Raw genomic sequence first — 13,423 nt, forward strand, 5'->3', positions numbered from 1 at the left:
GTTAGGGGTAACTGGTATTTAGTCCCACAAAATGTACACATCCCTGACCCTGCATCCCCAGGGATGTTACAGAGTTTGACTGCATCACTGCCCATGTGGCTAATGAGGCAACTGTTTCATCCCAATGATGGGGAGTCAGGAGACTCATTTCAACATCACACTAGCAGAGAGAGCAAGCCTCAGGCCCGGAGACAATAATGCCATTGCCACACTGCCTCTTAGCTCAAGCTGGAAAAGCCCCCAGTCTCTTTATCATCCTCTAAAGAACCGTATGCTACAGCAGGGTCTGGTGGTGCACACCTTCAATCCCAGCACTTGGGAGGCAGAGGTAGGAGGATCGCTGTGAATTTGAGACCACCCTGATACTAATTCCAGGTCAGCCTGAACTAAAAGTGAGACCCAACCTCAAAAAAAAAAAAAAAAAAAAAAAAAAAAAAAAAAAAAAAACAACCAGAAGACCATATGTATTTTCTCAACAATGTCAGTACATGGGCCTCGCCTAATGCAAGTGGGCCAACATTCCAGGGAGCTTGAAAGTCACTCATCATAGAGGACAGTATTCTCCATTGCTTCCCTTCATGATAAACCTCACAGATTTACACTAGAAATATGAACTTCACCAGATCATTGGACCTGGCTCGAATTTCATCTTGGCACTTGTCTGCTGGTCAGCATGAGAAACGCCATTTACCCTGCTCTGAGATTTCACATTCTCCCCAACCTCCAGGATGGCCACACCTCTTCTATTCACAGCAATAAAGGTTAGGGTTTGGCCTGGGGTCCTAGAGCCCCCGATGAAAGGTGACTACTCTTCTTGACAGTGGTGATCAGCATGGATGCTGTGGGAGAATGGCCTTGCCCTTTCCATAAGGGTACTGGGTTGCGTGTTGGAGCAGGAGCTCGGGTAGAGAATTGCCACAGCAATCACTCCTGGTTGGCATTCTGTGATCAAAGACTCAGAAATCTCCTTGTAACCCTTGAGACATACAGAGAAGGGACATACGATGTGTGATTTTAAAAAAAGGACTCCTTTCAGGTAAGAGTCAATAGGAAAGAGTGTTTCCTAGTTGTACTATTGACTTTTCCTTCCCAGTGGGCCTCCCCAGACCAGAAGAAAAGCCCCTGCAAACGGACATCACGTGTGGTCAGCAGAACAGGCTGGCCAGCTGTGCCACAGTCACAGGGATGACCCAGCAGATCTTTCGTTAGTCCTGGGCACAGGTGCGGCACAGGAGGAAGCATTGGTGGACTGTCTCCGAGCCAGTGAGCCTGCAGCAGCCTGCCTCTGGGCAGGTCTTTCTCTGAGCTGGAACCCTTGGCCATCCCCAGACACAAAGGGAATGTTCAAAATCACCAATAGCACTAGTCAATATGTCTGTTGCCATCCTGTGCCAATCTCTTCACTTAGAGGTCTCTCCAAAGCAGCTTCAGTTAATCCTCAAAGGAACCCTCAGAGGCAGGAGCTGCCACAGTTCTTGTGTTAGAAACAAGTGTAATGAAGCAACATGACATAGAGTAACTTGAATAAGTCTGTCCAGCTCTGCCTGACAGCCTGCTGCTCCTCAGGGCATACACTGGAAGCCTAAGGAAGCCAGGGAACTCTCTCCAGCCTCCCTCCCTCCCTTCCTTCCTGCATCTCTCCCTCCCTCTGTCCTTCCCTCCTCTCCCCTGCTCTCCCCACCCACTCAATAACATCTACACCTGTTTTAATCAGAAATGGGCTCCCACCGTTAGAGACAGCAATGTGGCCCCACTTAGAAAACCCCAAACCCTGGTCTCCATCTTAGCTCGATGTGGATCACAGAGCAGACTCCGGCAGGGGAGAAGAGTTCTGAGTTAGCTGGAAGGGAAGAGGAAGAATGTACAGGGAAATGTGAAGAAGGGCAGCAGACGCCATTCCACCTGTCTGCTGACTCAATCGAACAGCCCGTGCTCACCTGGGCGGGGAGAATGGTGTCTATGGTATCGGACCCAGAGAGGTAAGGACAAGCTCTGGGGGTTACCACCATCTGCTGATGTTCTCCTCACCCCAAGATCAGCATCCCAGCAGAAGCAAAGACACTGGGCTTCACAATTCTAGGTGCCCTCTGAGGAAGAGCCTGGACCTGTGACCATCCCTCACTCTAAATCCATACCCTTTTCTGTTGCAGGCCACTGGATCTGGAGACAGCTGCCAGGGATGGATGCCCATTCTTCCCCCACCAGCCATGTGGCCACGTTACCCCCAGGCCTCGGTTTCCTCATCCATAAAATGATGCTGAGAATGGCATCTACTTCCAAGGGTTGGCATGCATATTGAGTCAGTGCTCAGAAGGGCTCCTAAGTGCACGGTGAGTATTCTATAAGGGTGTTACATTGGGCAGGGACATGTCTAAAATTAAGACCCAATGCCATGTCTTAGCTTGACATCTGAAACAAGAAGGGCTTAGAATGTCCTGATTATTATTCTCCCATTCTGCTTCCAGGAATAATGTCCCACGGACAAAGACCTTTCTCACTAAGGAGACAAGGCACAGTTCTTGCTTGTGCCTAAATAGCAGGTCTGAATTTCCTGCCAGTCCACAACATTGTTCAGCCTGGCTAATCACACCCTCCTGTGGAACCCTTCCCAGCCTCTCGCTCTGTTACCGTGTGGCCCTGCAAGGCATGCACTGTCCTTCTCCAGGCTGTGCGTGTAAATGACAAGTAAACTGCTGTCAATTCCCTCCACCCAGTGTTGGACATCACTTATAGCCATCCCTAAATCCCCAAGCCGGAAGTCCCATGCTCAAATCCCCACAGCCTTAGAGGCAGAAGCCTCTGCCTCAACTCCCCAAATCCCCAGGCCAGAAATTCCTCCCTGCACACCAGGGTGAATAGGAAACATTTAGGACATGCGCCCCAACGCTATACATCGCAAGCATGTGAGGACAGAGTGGAGTGAAGGGCGGGGTAGTGGTGAGTTGTGGGGCACACCTGGAGATGTCATCCTTCCGCTCCTCTCCCAGGTGTGGAACGCAGAGAGACCAATAAAGAAAGAAGCAGGCCCAGTCCACACCCAGAGTGAAGGAATACTATCAATTCACGTTCCACCTGCCCATCCCAACTCCTCTGCAGCTCACGAAACAACACTCGTTTGCACTTCCTGCCTGTGGTCTCTGCCACGGGGCTCACAGTCCTTTCCTGCTGTACCCCCAGCTCAGTGTGGCATGAAATGCATGGTGTCTGTGTCAGTGAATCCTTGTGATCAACTTGACAGGATTTAGGATGACTGAGGAGATGCACCTTTGATCTTTGCATGTTTGAGGGAGTTTCCAGGAAGGTTTACCTGAGATGGGAAGACCCACCTTGAATGTGTTCAGAACCACCCCCTGATCTAGGGATCCGGATGAATCAAAAGGGCACAGGAGAAGTGAGCTGAGCACCAGCATGCCTCACTCCGCCTCCTGACACTGTGTGGCTAGCTGCCTCGTGTTCCTGCCACAGTACCTTCCCCGTCGCGATGGGCTGTATCCTCTGAACTATGAAACAAAATAACCCCTTGTTCTCCTAAATGGCTTGTGTCAGATACGTTGTCACAACGAGAAGAGTAACTAACATCCCATGAAACTTTCTTCCTAAGTGTCTAATCCCTGAATGTCACCAAGACTTTGAGCCCAACAGGAACAGAAGAAGCAAAGCAATCAATCATCCTCAAGGGATAAGCATATGAACTCATGAAGAAACTAGAAGGAATATAAGAGATGACAAACGTGTGTGTTTTGTCTGCATCCTAGATCCAAATACACAAATTATTTAAAAGCTATTTAAAAAGAAATCTTGTGGGCTGGAGAGATGGTTTAGTGGTTAAAGCGCTTGCCTACAAAGCCCAGGGATGCAGGTTTGATTCTCCAGGACCTATGTAAGTCAGATGCATAAGGAGGTGCATGTGCGTGGAGTTGGTTTGCAGTGGCTAGAGGCATTGGTGTGTCCATTCTCTCTGTCTCTCTCAAATACTCTCATAAATAAATACATGCATAAAGAAATAATTTTTTAAAAGAAATTTTGTGACAAGTGAGGGAAATTGTAGGGTAGGAAGCTGAACTGTGGGTTAGTTTTGGGCACAAAGAAAGACCACTAACTTGTCTTCACCCCAGCAAGGACAGGGTGAGATGAACGGTACTTCCTTTTCGCAAGCAGCTGAAGCATACAGGAGATTTAAGATCATGACATGCCGGCAACTTACTTTCAGATACTGCAAAATAGTGAAGACCTAACACGTGGACCCAGATATGAAGCAAACGTGATCAAAGATTAACAACCACTAAGTGTAGGCGGGACTTTGAGGTTGTTCCACTCCTCAAGTATTCCGTATGCTTGAAATGTTCCAGGATAAAGAGGTGGTAGAAATGCAAACATCCAGGCACCCACACCCTCCAAGGCTCAGGGACCAGAGCAGAAGAGGTGGTGGAAACACTGTAAGAGCCAAAGGCTGCGGAGGGTGCTTGGAACGTCATCCAGACACACAGCAGCCACTGAATTCTCGGCCTCAGAATGACTCATCGCCTGCACAAGGCCTGCACAATATTGGTCCCATGACCATGTTGCCATGGATGATGGATAACGGTAAGGGAAAAACAACAACAACATCAAAATAGAAGAGGGGACCTTGGAAAGAAGAAGGGGTTAAGGGAGGGGAAGGGGAGAAGAGTGAAGAGAGTGGTGGGAGGGGCTTATGTAAATTTTAATAAAGGTTTTCTAAAATACTTTATTTTATTTATTTATTTGACAGAGAAAGAGGGAGGGAGGGAGAGAGAGAGAGAGAGAATGGGTGCGCCAGGGCCTCCAGCCCCTGCAAATGCCCCCCTTGTGCATCTGGCTAACATGGGTCCTGGGGAATCGAACCTGGGTCCTTTGGCTTCAGGCAAACACCTTAACTGCTAAGCTATCCCTCCAGCCCTTAATAAAGGTTTTTAATAATTATTTTTTAAAAAGAGAAATTCCAGCCAGGCGTGGTGGCACACACCTTTTATCCCAATGCTTAGGAAGCAGAAGTAGGAGGATCACCAGGAGTTTGAAGCCAGCCTGAGGCTACATAGTGAATTCCAGGTCAGCTTGGGCTAGAGCTAGAGGAGACCCTACTTGTAAAAACAAAAAGAAAAGAATTCCCATGTACAAACCTGGGAAATAGCAAATACTTACTGACTATATACATATGGTTTATTTTATTTTTTTATAATGTATATATTTTTGCATCTTGGATTAAGTCAATGCTTGGATTTTCTAGCTAGCTGTGTATTCTTAGCTGTATCAATTGATTTGATGTAATATATTTTCAGGGTAGGACCTTAAGGTGTTAGGTGTGGCTTTTAAGACTCTCAGAGTATCTGCAAAGATGTTCTTAGGGGTAGAGTTTCCCTGCTATAGGAGTATTGAAGCAGGCTGAGTGGAATAAAATACAGGTAGATTCTAAAATTTAACTAAACACTGTACACATTCAATCAAAAACAGCCCCGAGTATGTATGCAAGAGTAGTTATTATAATGACCAGATCCTCTATCAACAAAGAGGTTTAGATTTCTGGTCTGTTGAGGGATCCAAGTCAGCTTGCGACCAAGTGAGACCCTTCCCTGGTGCAATCCCAGTTACCTTGGATGATTTTGGTCTCAGTCAAGCTGCTGCCTGGGTCGTCGGGCTGCTGTTCTGATTTCTGGAGCTGGGCATTTGCTTTTCCTGCAGGGCAAACCGAGCCTGGCAAGTGTGGCCCTGCAGATCAGCAACCCTGCTGCTGGAACTGCTGCTGCTCAAGCTGCCCCTGCTGGGTCTGTAGCCACTGCTGCTGAAGGTGTTGCTGCTGGACCCGCCGCTGCTGCTGCCTCTGCTGCTGCTGTAGCTGCCACTGCTGGAGCCACCACTGCTGCTGAAGCTGCTGCTGCTGTGTCCATTGCCGCTGCTCCCCCTGAAGCTGCTGCTGCCGAGTCTGCCGCTGCTGCCACTCCTGGGTCTGCTGCTGCTGGGGCCGCTGTTACCGGTGCTGGAGCCGCTGATGTTGCTGCCGAACTCTGCTCCTGCTTGGGTCCCGTTGTCAGCCCAAGTTGGCATGGCCGGGTCCCGGGCCGCTGCTCTGTTCGCTGGAGCTGGGCTCAGGCGGTGGGGGAGGGGAGGGAGCCGCGGCTGCTCCGGTTCTCTCGCTGCTCCAAGTGTTTTTCTACCTCGCGGTCTGCTCCTCCGCTGCTCGCTGCCGCTCTCCCCTCACGTTTCCCGAGTTGCGGAGAGCGCGGTGTGGGGGGAAGCGCCAGCACCTGGCTTTTCCTGCGGCTCGAGCCGAGTCTGGCGGCTTTCTGGTGCGCCGCGGCCGCAGCAGTTGGCCGAGCTGCCGGAGCCGCTTTTCCCGCCTGTGCAGGCTCTAGGTGCTCTGGAACTCTTCTACTTCTCCGCTGCCACTTCAATTTCCTATACACCTCACTTTTTAGTAAAAGTGTGTATTTTGCTGAGTTTTTTTGGTCTTTTCCCCCCTAGGCTGCTTTGGTGTGGTACCTACGCCGCCATCTTAACCGGAAGTCCTCTATTTTATTTTTTTAAACAACTATTTTTATTTTATTTTATTTACCTATTTATTTATTTATTTATTTCAGAGAGAGATGCAGATAGAGAGAAAGAGAGAATAGGTGCACCAGGGTCTCTAGCCTGTACAGATGAACTACAGATGCATGCACCACCTTGTGCATCTGGCTTACATGGGTCCTGGGGAATCAAACCTGGGTCCTTTGGATTTGCAGGCAAGTGCATTGACAGCTAAGCCATCTCTCCAGTCTCATATGGTTTATTTTTCATCACTCTGTCAGTGACTTTGTTTTCAATCATTCTAAGCTTAATTCTCATGTAGCATAATGTGCTCTTTGGATGAACTTAACACAAAGTCACAAAACTATACATGGTAGACTTACCTTTATTTTTAAATTTTATTTATTTATTTTTGATTTTTTGAGGTAGGGTCTCACTCTAGCTCAGGCTGACCTGGAAATTACTCTGTAGTCTCAGGGTGGCCTCGATCTCACGGCACTCCTATCTCTGCCTCCCGAGTGCTAGGATTAAAGGCGTGCACCACCATGCCTGGCAGAATTACCTTTATTTTTAAAAATCCCAGAAACAGGACCTCAAATGTGGTGGGGAATGCTTGCATGATGTCACACACTTGTAAGTAATCCCAGTACTCTGGGAAGCTAAGGCAGGTGGATTGCACATTTGATGCCAGCCTGGGCTGCACAGTGAGTCCATGACTCAAAAGATGCCATTAAAGCACAATGATTGGCAGCCAGAACCCTGGAGGGGAATAGCCTGCTCTCTCCCCTTACCACCTAATAGTTATGTGACCTTGGGCAAGCGATAAATCCCTTCTGAACCTTGTAAAGGGAGGCCACAGTCCCGCCAACATCAAGGTGAGGTGAAGAATTCACAGGGAGGAAATGCAGAAGGGATTTGGCCAGGCTGCCTTATGATCAGCACACATCCCCTTCCCCCAGACTTATCTCCAGCCAGGACAGCATATTCCAACCCACTGCTTCACAGGGAATCACAGCAACTCAAAGACACCTACTGTGGGGCCAAGCGTGAACAGAAACCAAGCTTGTCCACACCAGTGTGTAAGGACGACACACGTTACCCCAGACATTCAGCAAAATATCTTCACTCTTCTACATAGGGTGCCTTTCCCCCAGAGGTAGGCAAAGGAAACAGAAAGCATGTCTCTGGTGTGAACCAAAAGAAAAATCTAGGTCTTGGGCTGGAGAGATGGCTTAGCGGTTCAGGCGCTTAACTGCAAAGCCTAAGGACCCATGTTTGACTCACCAGATCCCACATAAGCCAGACACACAAAGGCAAAGCAAGCATAAGGTCGCACATGCCCAGTAGGTGGCACGAGCATCTGGAGATCCATTGCAGTGGCTGAGACCCTGGCCCACCAATTCTCTCTCTCTCTCTCTTTTTCTGTCTCTCTCACTCACACTTAGAAAAATAAAAGACTGTAAAGGGAAGAGAAAGGAAGGGAGGAGGGTACTTAATAGGTTGGTATTGTATATATGTAAGTACAATGATTGAGATGGGGAGGTCATATGGTGGAGAATGGAATTTCAAAGGGGAAAGTGGGGGGGGGAGGGAGGGAACTACCATGGGATATTTTCTTATAATCATGGAAAATGCTAATAAAAATCTAAAGAAAGAAAAAGAAAAGACTGTTCTTTCTACCGGCTGAGCTGTTTCAGTGATACAACTGTCTCCTACACCTATCTCAAAACCTCTCTGCCCTCTTTATGTCAGGTCTCCTTTTCCTCCTTCCAGATTTTGTCTCTTCATTCTGTTTTCCCCTCAGATTTTACTGAGGCCTCACTTCAATTTTTCTTTCATTTTTTAACAAGCCCAACAGATGTTATTTTGTTGTTGTTGTTGTTATTGTTTTTTTTTTTCGCTTTTTTTTTTTTTTTTTTTTTTTGCTTTTTTGAGGTAGGGTCTCACTCTGGTCCAGGCTGACCTGGAATTAACTCTGTCATCTCAGGGTGGCCTTGAACTCACGGCAATCCTCCTACCTCTGCCTCCCAAGTGCTGGGATTAAAGGTGTGCGCCACCACGCCCGGCTTTGTTGTTTGTTTTTTAATGCAAGAGAATGGGAGAGAGAGAGAGAATTTGGCACACCTGTGCATCTGGCTTACGTGGATGGGACTTAGAGAGTCGAATATGAATCCTGGGCTTTGCAGGCAAGTGCCTTACCTGCTGAGCCATCTCTCCAGCCCTGGAGTTTTTCTTTCTAATGAGAAGCTGGCATCTTCAATGTATTTCTTCAAAATAAATGAGACACTGTAGAGTAGAGCCTTGCTCAGTTTTAGACCTCAAGGAATGAATTAACCTCAGGTATTAAGTTGGATTTGGATGTGATCTGTCTTCCATAACCAGTTTGGTGGGTATTGTACCAGTATGAGTGAAGTTCTTTACATTTGGCTAGGGTCAGATACACTGAATACAAAAGATTAAACTAGAATTTTCCCCTTATGCTCAAAAAAGAAAAAAAAATCTAGGTCTTCACAGATCCAGGCCACAGAGGCTGAGGTGGGAGGGTGCAGTCAGGGCTTCATGGTCCCCTCCACATCTGGTAGACGCCTCTTCATGTGTGAAATGGGCAGAACACCCAAGTGGGGTGGCCGAAGAGCTCACAGAGCTGTCGCGAAGGGAATTCATGCATCAACACTGCCAGTCACTGGAAAATTCCAGTTACTGTTAATATCACCAGGTGTTACAAAGAGCACTGGAGGGAGCTGTTTTGGATTTTTGTTCTTTAATTGGCTTTGTCTTTAAGTTCTTACTCTTTAAAGTCATATATTGACTCATTTACCTGTGAAACGTTGCTGTGCCTGTGGTTTGGTTTCGATTCCACATAAAAAAGGCAGAAAGAGCTTGCTGTTTACAGACGGCTGGGATTAATGCAGAATCTCAAAACTGATCAGGGCTGGGAAGAAGAGACTGCTGAGTGTTCAGCCCTATAGGAGACATCCATGTCATTCTCTTCCAAGGTGCAGGGCACATCACAGAAGAGTGGGGGTGAGATGGAAAACAATGGAAGAGCTGGGGGGTGGGAAGAAAGGCCGTGGCACTCTCACCTGGTCATGATGCGGTCATTGCACCTAGGAACTCACGGAAGCTGGGTTACCTGCACGAGACCTGCACAGGACCAGTCACCATTCCGTCATGATAGGGGAGGGGCTTTTGAGTCCCCACTCCTTCCTAAGGAGCCACTGGTGGTCATTGGGTTGCTGTGGGATGGGGAGTCATCCTGTTCAATGATGTATCCACTAGTATGTTAGAGGAAGGGGTTCCACAAAATTAAGGGGGGGCAAGAGAAGGTAATATAAAAAGGGTTCTACAAAATCATAATCACACTAGTGTGTGTGTGTGTGTGTGTGTGTGTGTGTGTGTGTGTGGCAATTTAAAAGAAGAAAATAGAAAATAAGTGTTCAGATCACTGGTGGGCAGTGTTTGAATGTTTCCACAACAGTAATTTCATAGAATGATTCTGCCCACGGTCCACTAAGATATTCCAAAGCCAAATGTTCCATCTACCAATGCAATGGCTTCCTACTGGGAAGTACTGGTTTCAGTTGGATTTTAGTAGTGTGGTAATGGAAAGAGTAATGCGAAAAATCAGAAAGGAGGAGGGAAGGGAAGGAAAAATCATAAACAGAAGAAAAGAGAAATGAGTAAGGTGCTGGGTCAGGAACAAAATAAGTGACCTTCAAAAACCCTCAGGTAAAAGGTGAACTGTCCCCAGAGTCTGGGTGCAGCCGAGCAGTCCTCTCCCTGGCATGGGCGCTGCTCTAGATGCCTATAAAGCAGCCGCCTACCAACCTACCATGTGGAGAGGCTGGTGGAACGAGCCCACCACAGTAGATCCAGGTACAGGCCTCTGGGTCTACCGGAAACCTGCAGAGACCCTCCAGCACACGCTGAGACCCCTCTCCTAGCAAGAAGAGTACACAGAGACCTCCACAAAGGATGAGCCAGACATTTTGTCCCAACAGGAGAGGACATATGATGCAGGGACCACAGAACTATATATGAAACTCAGGTAGGCAGAAGCATAACAAAAAAGACCTGGCCAGAGAGGCTCAAGAGAAAAATATCCATTTCCATTTAAGAAACCTCAGTTTCCAATGAATGAATGTCTGGTCACAATGCCCAGTGGAATGTTCAACCCTAGATTAAGTAAAAGTTTTCAGGAATTGCCTAGAGATAAAGCACACATTGTATATAAACACCCTGGACCAGGCTGCACTACAATCCCAGGACAGGCCACTGAGCAAGGCCAGAGGCTCTGAGCAGCGGTAAGTACCGGCACCACTCATGGAAATGCAGGGAAGAGGAGATTTAATTTGAAGGGGATTCTGAGCTGTGGTGTTAATTCAAGCATGCCTAGCAGAGTGCTCTGGCTCTGACCAGGAGTCTGTCTATGAGGTTTCCTCTTTTGTCACCTCCTTCAAACTCCCCTGGGGGGATTTCACTGGGATGACCCAAAAGGCATAATAGTAGTGAGAAGTGACAGAGGAGTGCTCAGCTCTGGAAACATATCCATCACACCCTCCAAGGCTCAGGGTCTGCTATGGAGGAGGTGGTAGAAAGAATGGAAGAGCCAAAGGGAGGATACACAACGTAATCGTCCAGACAGAAATTGGCCTCAAATCCATGACCTCACAGTGCCTGGCACTACCTTCATAAGACCCTCACCCTCATAATAAGAGGAAAAGATGATGACATCAAAATAAAGGAGAGACTAAGCCAGGTGTGGTGGCGCACAACTTTCATCCCAGCACTTGGGAGGTAGAGGTAGGAGGATCACCATGAGTTTGAGGCCACACTGAGACTACATAATGATTTTCAGGTGAGCCTTGGTCTAGAGTGAGACCCTACCTCAAAAAAAAAAAAAACACAAAAGAATAAAATAAAATAAAATAGAGAGACTAGTGGACAGAGGGAGAGGATATGATGGAAAAGTAGATTTATGAAGGGGAAGGTCGGGGAGAGGAGGGAGTTATCATGGTTTATCGTCTGTAATTATGGGCGTTATCAATAAAAAAGTATATAAAAAAACATAAGTCCCCTGGGGCCATCAGTGGATTTAGGTCTTTTGCAACTCCTCAACACCTCTATTGAGCACATAAACTCAACACAACCCTGACCAGAGTCTTAGCATGTCTCTGCAACCTACTGATTCCCCTGGCAAGGCTAAGGCTCTGCTCTCCTGGCCTGGTCGTGAGATGGACTGACAGGTGAAAGAAGCTGCACACATGCAATAGCCACAGACCAGAGGATCTAGGCCTGGGGATAGTCACATGGGAGGTTGGCACAGGATCCCAGGATCGGGTTGAAAATTCATAAAGGTGACGTGTACCTTGAACCAACCCCTACCCTAGGGAAAACCCCCATCTTTTTAAATATTTTGATGCTTATTTACTTATTTATGAGAGAAAGAGGCACAAATAGAGAGAGACAGAAGGGTGCACCAAGGCCTTCAGCTACTGCAAATAAACTCCAGAGACATGCGCCACCTTGTACATCTGGCTTACACCTATATTGGGGAATTGAACCTGGGTCCTTTGGCTTTGCAGGCAAGTGCCTTAACCACTAAGCAATCTCTCCAGCCCTGCCTCAAGATGTTTGTTTGTTTGTTTGTTTTCTTTTGCTGATGCTGAGCACCGCAAAGAGTTTTCATGGCCACTTTCCCTACAAATGTTCAACCTTTTATTTTTTATTTATTTTTTTTTAATTTTTTTTTTATTATTTATTTGAGAGCAACAGACACAGAGAGAAAGACAGATAGAGAGAGAGAGAGAGAATGGGCGCGCCAGGGCTTCCAGCCTCTGCAAACGAACTCCAGACGCGTGCGCCCCCTTGTGCATCTGGCTAACGTGGGACCTGGGGAACCGAGCCTCGAACCAGGGTCCTTAGGCTTCACAGGCAAGCGCTTAACCGCTAAGCCATCTCTCCAGCCCAAATGTTCAACCTTTTAATGTAAAGTAAAAGGGAAACACAAGCCTGTAGACCTGAGCTTGACCTCAGACAGCTGGAGACACCCTCTTGCTGGTGAATACGGTCCTACCAGTGCCTGTTTGCACAATTGGGCTCTCTGGCTGACATGAAGCTTCTCATTTAAAATCCTCCCAAAAGGAGGGGAGTCACCAGGCCATTGTGACTGCTGTTAATACTTGGCTCCACAGCAGAACAAGAGCTCCAGAAAGGCAGCAGGGATTGTTTCTAACCTTCTCTTTATTAGCCACACCACTAGAACTTAGCACAAGGCCTGGTGTATAGCAGGTGTTCAGTAAACATTTGCTGGATCCATGCTGAAGAAATAAACCCACGACAGCTGCCTCAGAAGAGACCCACCCTCTGCCATGTGGCAGCATTGGCTGGAGGCTGGCAGCTGGCAGTTCTCAGAGTGGGTGCAGTCTGGGCTGGGTTGCTTGATGCTATACAAATATAATTCATAAGCAACGTTAAAAAAAACCCGGGGCTTTTATGTTGAAATCTGAATGTCTAGCCTCTGTGAAGAATGCAGTGGCATTGGCTTGGGTCAGCATCCCTCCATGGCATCAATCATGGAAACGAATCCAGAAGCAGCTGGCCTCTGTGGACAAAGCAGAGGCTCACCCCACTTGTGTTTGGGGCTCGATCCCACCTCCACCACGTAGGTTGCTCAGGCTGGCTGCTGGTCAATCTGGGAACAGACTGGAGGGACTGAAAAGTCCTCTGGAGCTTTTGGATCCACTCTGTGAGGCCAACATCCCTTTGGATAAGTGGACTTGTCTGTTCCTAGAGGTCCTGACATTGGGTGCTCAATTACTTGGTGATTTCTTAAAACTCAGCCACAGCAATTGTGTCTAACTGCTCCCCTCCCCCGCCATCACCACCATTCCCTGATGAA

The 13,423-nt window shown here is 47.6% G+C and overlaps 1 protein-coding gene across 2 annotated transcripts in view; it reads right to left on the reverse strand.

Moving 5' to 3' along the window:
• Nucleotides 1-13,423, reverse strand: part of Plpp4 (phospholipid phosphatase 4) — a 168,049-nt gene that overhangs the window by 111,990 nt on the left and 42,636 nt on the right. The window lies entirely within an intron of this gene.

This window comes from Jaculus jaculus, chromosome 1 (assembly GCF_020740685.1).
Source record: "Jaculus jaculus isolate mJacJac1 chromosome 1, mJacJac1.mat.Y.cur, whole genome shotgun sequence".
Lineage (NCBI taxonomy): Eukaryota > Metazoa > Chordata > Mammalia > Rodentia > Dipodidae > Jaculus > Jaculus jaculus.